Source organism: Cyclopterus lumpus, chromosome 9, assembly GCF_009769545.1.
Source record: "Cyclopterus lumpus isolate fCycLum1 chromosome 9, fCycLum1.pri, whole genome shotgun sequence".
NCBI classification, from domain to species: Eukaryota; Metazoa; Chordata; class Actinopteri; order Perciformes; family Cyclopteridae; genus Cyclopterus; species Cyclopterus lumpus.
This window is the reverse complement of record NC_046974.1, coordinates 27,957,925-27,969,846: the sequence shown is the minus strand read 5'-3', so window position 1 is coordinate 27,969,846 and position 11,922 is coordinate 27,957,925.

The following is an 11,922-nucleotide window of genomic DNA, read 5'->3' as shown; positions in this document are numbered from 1 at the left end:
TCTACGTAACATTTAAAAAATCAAGCACATCTTGTGGGTTTTTTAGGATACACTGAGCAGCTCTTTCCTCTTCTCTCTTTCCTTATGGATGAATTTACATCTCTCCATTGCACCTTATTAACTCTGCTTCCTCCCCGGAGTCGTTGTGACTTCACGTCCCATATGGTCCATTGGACCTGGAGGTGTCTGATGCTGGTGAGACGGCCTCCCGCATTGGCCCTGCTGATGCCCCCCCCCCCCCCCTCCTCTCTACCTCCTTCTGTTTCATAGATTGTGGAGGTCCATTCATACATTGTCATATTCATGTAATGTGTTTATGTAACTCTGTAACTCTGTAACTCTGTTCATTCTGGTCACATGACATCTATTCATCTGTCCATCCGGGGAGAGGGATCCTCCTCTGTTGCTCTCCTGAAGGTTTCTTCCGTTTTTTCCCTGTGAAAGGTTATTTTTGGTTTCTTGGGATTGATTTAGAGAAAGCGTTTGATCGAGTGGAGCATGGGTTTTTGTGGGAGGTTTTGGGAAAATTCGGCTTTAGGGATTGTTTTATAAAAAAAATAAAAGTCCTGTACTGTGAGGCTGAAAGCAGGGTGAAAGTAAACAGATTTTTAACTGAACCGGTGGTAATACAACGTTCTATAAACTGAATTGAATTGAATTCTATTAGACAGGGATGCCCCCTGTCGGCTTTTCTGTTTAGTTTAGTGGCAGAGCCTCTAGTCTTGAGCATAATACATTATATGATATCAATATTAAAGGCATAGTAACAGAAGCAAAACAGGAACTAAAAATAATTCAATATGCAGATGATATTAACGTTTTTCTGAAAAATAGCACTTATCTAGATCAGGTTATGAAGCATTTTGCGGCGTACGAGAGGGCCTCAGGGGCAAAAGTAAATAAAAGCAAGTCAGAAATCACGGCCTTCAAAGAGGAGGGCCTGGGTTTTAATAAATGGGGTTTCAAAATTGAGCCGGGAGAGAGGGGGTGTATGTAGGAATAGATAGTGGGAAGGCTAGGGACAGGAATTGGAGCGAGGTGATGAATAGAACAAGGGATACGTTGAACTTGTGGCAGGCTAGAGGCCTGACAATAAGGGGAAAGGTAATAATTTCTAATGCTCTAGTTTTGTCAAAAAATGATCATGTTTTGGGGTCCTGCGAGCTGCCAGTTTGGGCTTTAAATTCTTTAGACAGCGTTATCTCTTCCTTCTTGTGGAGGGCGAAGGGTATTATGATTGCTCGCAAGACGTTAATTGATAAAAAAAAAATGGAAGGGTATTTATGTTTGATTGACATAAGTGCAAAAAGAGAGTGGGAGAAATTGATAGTCCGTTTTTTGGATCCTGAAAGGCAGCATCCGTGGAAGAGCGCCCTGGCTGGTCGCGTGGCAGAGTATGGGGAGAAGGGCAGTTACAACCTTTGTGCCTTCTCGCCCAGAAATGTTGCAGGGGACTGGCCTGGCTTCTACCGCGAGGTGCTGGAGTCATGGGACAAGTTTCTGCCCCACCTCGTGCCTGACGTTAAACACAAAGAGCATGTGAAAAGGTTACCTTTTCTTAACTCACCCTTCTTTTCTCACACAGGCAGACCCCTGGTGTCCAGGGCTCTCCAAGTGGCGGGCCTGACAACGCTGGGAGGTGTCTGTGGGGGGAGGGGAGGGTTAACCTTTGATGGGGCAAAAACATTAATGGGGTTGAGGAGGGCGGGCGGGGCTTTCAGTGCAAGGAGGGTTGATGCTATAGGCGTCAGCCTGAATAACTGTATAGGAAAAGAGTGGAGGGAATTAGGGGGACAAGAGTGGTGGTCGGATGCAGGACAATGCTGTGGGCTTCCTCCTGTGCCAAGGGGCGAAGTCTGTGCCTGTGTCAGAGATTCCAACTAAAGTAATATACAGCATATTGGTCCAAAAACTTACGAAACAGCCGGCTGCAGAGGCTAGATGGAAAGTAGTGTTCCCTAATAAAGATATTAAAAAAATCTGGCGAAACCTAATGGTTCCTGGTATCCCACATTCGGTTTTCAACACAGACTACAAACTAAGGCACAGGCGGTTTTATTTCAGCATCGTCCTGCACCAGATTCACAGAGCAAAGTTCACTAGGACTTGTGCAGTCTGTGGCGTTGAGGATGAGGATTTCGAACACCTCACCCTCCGCTGCCAGGGCCTTCAAGAACTGAGGGTGTATGTTCATGGGCTGATCAAAAAGCACTGTGGGGCAGGAGAATACAAATAGATCAAATTAACACACTCCTTGCAATTGCAAGGCATGTAGCGGTCCTGAGAAGGAACTTAGCTGTTTTTGAGAGCAAGAGGGTCAACATCTTGGCCCTCTTCAGAAATGTTTTGAGGGCCCACTTAGGGCTGCTGCATGTCTGCAGGGAGGAATGGTTCCCGAGGGGTTTTATTGACCACTCTGTGTAAAAAAGGGGATGATGGGGGCGTGGAATTTTGTTTTTGATTAGTTTGGCTAAGGGTTAGGTGTGATGCTCTCTGGCATAGGTCTCTTTTTTGTGTTTTGATTGTGAGGAATGACCGCCTGGGAATACCAGCTGCTGTAAGCTCTTTAACCTCTATCTCCAAAAGGCAGTGGACATTGCTACTTTTTTCATTTGAGAAAAATAAGCCCAAAAGCTTCTGTGTATTTTGTTCCAGATTTTAAGAGTAATCTTATTCCACTCTGCCACTTCTTTTATGGGCGCATCTAAAAAAAGGCAAGATTTGTGAGGGCTCTGGGCATACTTTTTTCTAAATATTAAACCAGTGAGTGTATGTGTCATTCTGAATTCACACTATCAGAGGTTTCATTTGTGCAGCCCAGAAGTCATATTTTAAGTTTGGGAGTTTAAGGCCTCCATTTAGCTTATATAGCTGTAATGATTTAAGTCTAATTCTAGGACGCTTTTTTTTGCCTGATAAATTTGGTGTCCCAGCGCTGACCACAACCCAGTGGGGGGCCATTTCTAAACCCAATCCCACCTCTTCTTGGCCCTAATCTCAACTGTTACAGTTCCCCAGCCCTAAACACAACCCGATGGGGGACTCTGTTCTAAGCCCTAACCAGTTTAGGCACACTAACCTCAACCAGTGTTAGTACATTATTAGTGCATCTGCATGTACAGTGTTTACCGTTAAAATTCATCAAAAGAAAAGTAAGACTTATTTCTGAACTAGAAACCCAGCCTCAACTTCTTCACAAGTTGCTGAATGTGAGGTTTAAAAGAGAGAGAATTATCAATTAAGAGTCTTCCTCACAATCCAACAGGTTCAGCGGCAAGTCAACCAGCACTGGATCAGCTACACAAGCTGCATGAATGTGACAAAGCTGCATTGCCTTCCTACGCTGAGATGTTGAAATTATGTAATTCTGCTCTGAGACTTGTTTTGTGACAGTATGCAGACCTGTGAACTTCGCCTGAAAAGGTGAACTAACAATAGGGAGCAAAGCATGCATGGATACTCAGCGCGACGGTCTCACAAGCGTTTCATTTTCCCCTGAGCTAAACCCAGATTCTGGCGAGTTAGCTCACCAGCTTTGTAAAGCCTATGTCTGAAACTGTTGACATACTTGTGGCAGTGTGGGGTCGTTAGGCTCATCTGCAGAGTGGGTGGAGCGGGGGGGTGGTTCATGGAACGGTGCTGGCATGGGTAATCATCCTCAGCTGGAATAAATTTTTTTTTGTGTGTGTCTCTTCCCGATAAGAGCAGGAGCAGCTGAGGAACGTGGAAAGAGCGGGGAGCAGATACTGGCGGAGCATTCGGGAGATGCCGACCCAGCCGATCGTGGTGCTGGGGCAGATGCTGGCGGGGATCGCGGCCATGCAGCGCAAGCAGGCGGAGACAAATCAGCAGTTTCTGGGGGCTCTCTATGACCAGACTGAGAGGCAGATCTTCGCACTGGAGCAGATCGCGGCCTGGTCAGTTGCAGCTTGGCCGGCGCTGGCCCCCTCTGCGCTGGCGGGGGTGGCCCTACACAGGATGACGCACATCATTCGAGGCTACAGCGGAGGGCATGTAGCTGGCCTGCGGCCGAGTGGGTAGTCCGGCTCCTGCCTCTTCTTGCCCGGGAGGCACAGACGGCGGCTCTGGGGCTGCCCCCGGCAGTCAGGTTTATGCGGACGTGCCTAAAGTGGTCATAGACCGGCTGGGCCTGTCTCCGGAGGACCACCGGTGGAGGTTCCACGAGGCCAGGCTGGGCCCTGAGGACCGGCCATTCACTTTTGCTCAGCGGCTGAAAGACGCTGCCACCAGATGGCTGTGACCCGGAGGCTCGGTGGGGGCGCAGGAATAGCAGAGAAAGTTGTCCTGGAGCAGTTTGTGGGCCTGGGCTCCGTGGCTGGCACCTCTCACTCAGGCCCCCGAGACACCGACCGCGGCCAGCACCAGCACTCTTCCTGTGTTGGAGGTGCGGGCAGCCCGGGCACTTCCGGAGGGAGTTTACTCGCCGGACTATTTGTGATTGTTTGCTTCCTTTGCGCTAGAGAGGGGGCATGGCTTATCGCCATGGAAACAGATAAATTACTGCCATCTACCATGGAAGAAATAAACAATATTTCTGCTTTGCACATGTTGTGCAAGTCCCACAAACGTCGGACCATCAAGCCCTTGTGTCTGGGTTCATAATATTAATATTATATATAATATTATCTGTAACCGCACACAGCTTCTCCAGGAACTGTGTCTGGATGACGGCCGCTTCCAGACGATCAATTTATCCACCAAAGGAAGAGAGAAGTTAGGTGTAAGGTTCCCCACAGAGAGCCTGTTTTACCTTCTTAAATACCAACTGGCACTGCTCCGTCCACTGGACCGGATCTGAGGCACCTTTCCGGGTTAGGTCAGTCAAGGGGCTGGTCAGCTCCGCAAAGTTCCGAGTGAACCGCCTGTAATAACCCGCCAGCCCCAGAAACTGCCTCACCCCTTTTTTAGTCTTGGGTCGCGGGCAGGACGCGATGGCGGCAATCTTGTCCACCTGTGGGCGCACCTGCCCGGCGCCCAAGTGGTACCCCAGATACCGTACTTCCCTCCGTCTAACCGGACACTTCCCTGGGTTGGCGGTGAGCCCCGCCTGCCTCAGGGACTCCAACACCGCGCCCACCCGCTGCACCTGCTCCGCCCAGGTGGTGCTGTGGATGATCACATCATCCAAGTAGGTGGCAGCATATGCAGCGTGCAGATGCAGCACCCACGCCATGAGGCGTTGAAATGTGCGCTATGAGGTTTGTGCGTCCTGGCAGGAGAGAGAACACGTCAGCAAACCGCTCTTGCAACTGGGCAATGTCTGTTCTCTGGGTCCCAGAGAGATGGTCTTCACAAAGGAGCGAGGCCGGATTGGTGGATTTTGGGACCTCAGGCCCCAGCTCCTCTCTCTCTCAGATACCGCAGACACTAGAGAAACAGACTCCACCTCCCTCAATGCTTTTAGGAGGTTGAGGTGGTAAATCTGTGTAGCTCCGCCCCTGTCGGAACACACCACCTCATAGTCGACATCCCCCACTCGCCATGTAACCACATAGGGCCCTTGCCACTTGATGAGGAGTTTAGAGCTGGAAGAAGGAAGCAATACAAGTACCTTCTCTCCCAGAGTGAATTGTCTCAGCCTGGCCCCTCTGTTGTACAGCCGCTGTTGCCGTCCCTGGGCCTGGAGCAAATTATCATGTGACATCCTACCCAGTGTGTGGAGCTTTGCTCGCAGGTCCAGGACGTACTGGATCTCGTTTTTGCTGGTGCTCGGTCCCTCCTCCCAGTTTTCCTTAATCAGGTCGAGCACTCCCCGCGGAGTCCTGCCGAACAGTTTCTCCCTTTTGAACAGTTCAAAGGGAGAAAATCCCGTGGAGGCCTGGGAGACCTACCGCACTGCAAACAACAGTCAAGCCATTTATCCCAATTATGCACATCTTCGCTAATAAATGTACGGATCATGGACTTCAAAGTCTTATTCAGACACTCCACCAGACCGCCTGTCTGTGGGTGGTACACACTGGTCCGAATAGACTTAATGCACAGTAACCCGTAAAGTTCTCTCAGTGTTCTTGACATGAACTGGGTGCCCTGGTCAGTCAGAATCTCTTTCGGGATGACCTGAAACAGCGCCTGCGCGACACTCTTTGCAGAAATGTTGTGCAACGGCACCGCCTCCGGATATCGTGTTGCGTAATCCACGAGGACTAACAAAGCAATATCCGCGTGCACTCCACTAAATTGGCCCGATGAGGTCCATGCCAATTCTCTCGAACGGAACGTCCATTAATGGCAGAGGACGCAAAGGCGCCCTTGGAATGGCTGGGTGTTTTACCAACTGACACCAGTAAAACCGGGTAATTATCCGGTCCAGTGTTTTTTCATACCCCATGTGACCAGCCATCGGGTTGCAATGTCGGACAACCTCGCGTCACCGCTGAGCACAGCGCACATACTGCATGACTGTTGACCGTGAACACCCCCCCGCAGCCTGCCCCATTAACTTGTTAAACCCCGGCCAATCTGTCCCCAAGAATAGGGGGTGCGTAAGGCGGGAGCTAACCGCGACCTTCACATTATGCTTTTTCCCCCTGTGTCTAATTTCCACTGACACTATGGGATACTCGTGAACGTCCCAATTCACACACCTTATCGTGTACCCCCCTAGATTCTTACCGGAACGTGGTACGTCGCTCCCGGACCGGGGAAGGTGTTGGAGAGCCGGCAACCCGAATCACCTGGCCCACCTCCATCAATGGGCACTCCCTCTGGAAGTGCCCGGGCTGCCCGCACCTCCAACACTCCTTCCCTGATGTTTGAGAGACCCCCTGTGGGTTGGGAAGGGTGCCGGCATTTGCGGGGGTCGGAGGCTTGGGGAGCGGCGCCGACCGCGGGGCTGGTGCGGGCCGCGCCAGACGCTACGGTAGGAGCCTCCTCCGTGGGGATGGTGTTGGCCAGGTCGGAGCAAGCGTGCTGCCGCTGTCCCCCTGACCGCAGGGATAAACCGCCAGGTGGTCCTCCGCCAGTGATGGCGGCCTCAAGCGACGTAGGGTGGTGGCAGCAGACCCAGGTCGACGTTCCAGGGGAACAGTCATCGTCACGGTGGTAGACCGCTTCTCCAAAGCTGCCTACTTCCTCGCTCTGCCCAAGCTTCCCTCTGCCCGGGAGACGGAGGACATTATGGTCAACCATGTGTTCCGGTTACATGGGATTCCGGTGGACATCTTGTCAGACCGTGGTCCCCAATTCATTTCCCAGGTCTGGAGAGCCTTCGGCCAGGCTCTGGGCACAACAATCAGCCTGTCCTTTGGGTTTCACCCCCAGTCTAACGGGCAGACTGAGAAGCTAAATCAAGAGCTTGAGGCCTCCCTCCGCTGCGTGGCAGCATCAAACCCTTCTAGCTGGAGTACTCACCTGTCCTGGGTAGAGTACGCCCACAACTCCCATACTACTGCAGCCACTGGTCGCTCGCCATTTGAGGTATCCCTGGGATACCAGCCTCCCCTGTTCCCCACTCAGGAGGTGGAGACAGCCGTTCCCTCTGTGCAGCTCCACATCCGTCACTGTAGGAGGGTGTGGAGAGAGACCCGGGCCGGTCTTCTCCGTACGGCGGAACAAAATAAACACATGGCAGATTGTCGCCGCATTCCTGCTCCTCTCTACCAGGTCGGTCAAAAGGTGTGGCTCTCAGCGAAGGACATCCCGCTAAAGACCGAATCCCGGAAGTTGTCCCCCCGGTTCATCGATCCATTTGTGGTCCAGGCCATTATTAATCCGTCCGCGGTGCGACTGAAACTCCCCTCATCCTTGAAGGTCCACCCTACTTTCCAGTAGTCCACCAGTACTTTGACCCCACCGCCCGCCCGACTCATCAACAGGGGGCCCCGTTTATACGGTCAGGAGACTTTTGGATGCTCACCGGCGGGGGCGGGGCTTCCAATTCCTGGTGAACTGGGAGGATTACGGTCCAGAGGAACGCTCTTGAGTGCCCCGTTCGAGTATTATGGATCCCACACTGATCCAGGATTTTTGCGGGCTGCATCCAGAGAAGATGGGCAGGTAGTCAGGATTTCTGTCTGACCCATTGTGTTTACCTCTGTTCTCCCAAGTCTCCTTACCTCATGTGTCTGTCATCCCGTTTGTTTTGTGTTGCCATGTGCTCGTCTTACCTCCAGACCCCCGAGCGGTGCACAGCTGTGGCCTGTTGACTATTCACCAGCTCCATATCAACCCTGGTCCTGGGTTGTCAGTCTGTTACGTCTTCTGCCCCGGTAGTCTTTACTGCAGCTCCATGAGATTCTCCACTGACTTGCTACGTTCGCTAACTTTCTCTCTCCTTGTGCGTAGAGTACCTGCTTTGTTCTACCTGCCTTCGGTGTTGTGCCTCGGGACTCACGTCGTGATCTGCTCTCTGTTGTGTTGGACCTCAGGCTCCACACTTCTTTTACGGAATAAAACTCCTTTACCTGATTCTGTCTCCTGTGGTCTGCTATTGGGTCCTAACCCTGTTATGTTTTTTTTGTAAATGTAATTTGCCAGGCTGAACACCCATGTGCTATCCTATTTGTTTTCCTTTTGTATCCATTGGTAGCCCCGTGTTTAACGTCACATTGCTATGAATTGTGTGTAATTAGAAGAACTAAACACTCAGACTTTGCGGGAGCGCGCCTCAAAGTCCGTGAGTCCAAGATGGTGGAGATCGGGATTAGGATCGAATGCTAAATTACAGTAGGAAGAAGATTTGTGCACAATAAGTACACAACAGTTGACATACTACCTTCAGAAACATTTATTTGCCACAATTTCAGCTCATGGAAGCATCATTTCACAGACAAATAAGTTGAGTTAATGACCCTGAATGACTTAAATGGCATCTGCTAATAAGCACAAACACATTTGTGAAAGATCACAGTTTTACATCATACAGCTAATTAAATGGTATCCTCCAAATGATGCAGATAACAAAATCAACATTGAAACGGAAATGTATGTTGACTAAATAATCACATTATTAAAAACAACAAACATGGGGGGCGCTAGTGAGCAAGATATGGAGTAAGACGCTAATTTCAGTGCTCCTGCAGAACCGACAATATTTTACATAAAAACAGCTACTATTTCAAGAATACCAGCCTCAAAGCTCACCGAGGACATCACAAAGGGGCTAACAGCTGACTTATACAAGCTACATCATTTTTGAATGGCGGAAAAGCTTCAAAAATACAAATATAAATCCGGCGGTAGCTCATCACGGCCTACAAGAACCACGAGGCAGATCCGACCAGGTGATCCGGACCAACCCTCTCCCACCCGCAGTGAAAGCCCAGGTATGACCGAACGGATGAAAGCGGACATCTTATCTTCCCTGAAGGGAGAGATCTCCAAAATTATAAGAGAGGAACTCAAAAGTGCGCTAGCAGAAGATTTCAATTCACTCAAGTCTGAATTACAAGCGGTGCGGTCCGAAATTTCTAAAAACACGACCGCTATCCAAACAGAAGTAGACCACATGAAAGCCGACATACAAGACGTGAAGGGCGGCTTATCAACACGGTCCGACGAGGTGGCCGCACAAGAAGTTACGATAACCAGCCTTCAAAGACAGGTCACAACTCTAACAGACCGATGCGAGGATATGGAGGGGAGAATGAGACGGTGTAATATCCGGATAGCCGGCATTCAAGAACAACCGGATTCCAGCTCCCCTAACACAGTTGCCAAAGTTATTAAAGAAGTCCTGCAGCTGGACCGGGACATAAAGATCGACCGATCGCACCGCACAGCCGCCACCAGGAAACCAGGAGACCGGGAGAAACCACGAGTGATAATCGCTAAAGTACACAATGACGGAGATGCCGCAGAGATCCTAAGGAGAGCCCGAGAAAGAGCGCCGCTGGTCTACAACGGGAACCGGATCTCTATCTTCCCAGACTACACACCCAGCGTTGCTAAAGCCAGAGCCGCGTTCACGGACATACGGAGGACCCTGCGAGGAAGGAAAGGAGTCCGCTACGGCCTACTGTACCCGGCAAGACTCCGGATTTCGCACAACAACGAAGACGAAGAGTTTCTGGATCCCGGCAAAGCCATGGAGTATGTCCGGAAGAAAGTCATCCCATCTACTGAGGCTGCAGACTAAATGTATCCCTATCAGTACTGTTAACTACAGTAAGGACTGACCAGTGAGTTCTGCAATTTCACATACTGACACATCATTATTTTCTACTTTATTTTATATTCAAATATATATATTTTCAAAACATTACTTGAATCACACCTGAGAAGAGAAAAGGAAAAATATGTCTCAGTTAATATTTTTGTATATACCCGTCTCCATTACAAGGAAACAAACCCTTATAATGTGCCCGCTATTTCTATTCATATTGTTTGTATCACTCTACTTTACTTGCTCACTGGCAGCTTCCATAAGAGGAGAATACTGGTACGCCTTTAGCTCTGTGTGCAACCAAGCACTACTGCACCACAAGGAGCTGTTTGACTTTACACATGTATGCCAAGAACTGCAGGGGCCTGAATGGCCATTACTCGACACTGTCCTTTTCTGTGTCAACTTTTCTTTTTCTTCTTACTTTCTCTATTCCTTATCTTAGCACACCCATAGCATAGTCATTTCTATCTCGACTGTGCACCGTTGCTGCTTGCCCTTAGTGGCTAAGGGACTAGGTCCCACCGGACTGTTGCTAATGTTAGCTAACAGCAGTCCAGACTGTTGCGTTCCCCTTGTTCTGATCCCACTGTTCCCTGGGGATCCTACATTGTTTATTAGAACAACAAGCTCATCATCCATTTTTCTTAAATACCCTCTTCTACCCCATCCCTATCGGTTTCATTATCTAGTCCAACTCTCCACACTCCACATAACAAGATACATGGCCCATGTGCTGGCTGTTGGCCTCTGCTTCCCATCTCTCTACACAAACTCCCAAAATATGAAAATTGAATACTTCACACAATGGACCCGCTAAAAGTGATAAGTTACAATGTCAAAGGCCTTCATAGCCCTGTTAAGAGAAAGAAAATTCTACATCAGATGAAACAAGCCAACTGCCACATTGCATTCCTCCAGGAAACACATCTATCTGATGCTGAACATGAAAAGTTGAGACGGTCCTGGGCAGATAAAGTATATTACTCCTCACACCGATCGGGGAGAAAAAAGGGAGTATCCATACTCATACACAGACAAATTAATTTCACACAAACACTAGTACACAAAGACACAGAGGGGAGATATATCTTAGTTAACGGATTAATTGATGGCACAGAAGTATCCCTCATTAATGTATATGCACCTAACGAAGACGAGCCTGGCTTTATCAGGACATTGTTCAATAAGATCCTACAATATAGTACAGGGCTGTTACTGATGGGAGGAGACCTCAATTGTGTAATGTCACAACTAATGGACCGACAACCTGCCTCTAAAACTACGCTCTCTAGAATGAGTAGAATGCTCAAATACCAATCCCAGGAGGCAGGCCTTGTAGATATATGGAGAAGCAAGTTCCCGAGAGGCAGGGATTTCACGTTCTACTCAAACAGACATACATCCTATTCACGGATCGATTATTTCTTTACCATGAAAGCAGAGCTACATAGGATAGTGGACATTGATATTCTTCCTATAACTCTATCCGACCACGCACCCGTGGCATTAAAATGGGACATAGGCCAAAGACCAACCTCTAAACAATGGAGACTTAATGCATCTCTCCTTAATGATAAAGCATTTACCTCTTTTATTACAGCAGAACTCAAGGAATACTTGGATATCAATACCTTGGAGGAAACAACACCTCTTATACTCTGGGATTGTGCCAAAGCATACATCAGAGGACGTATTATTTCATTCACCTCTGCTAAGAGAAGAGGAAAAGAGTCCAAACAGAAAGAATTGGAAGATAAAATAAAAGACTTAGAACATAAACATAAACAATCTGC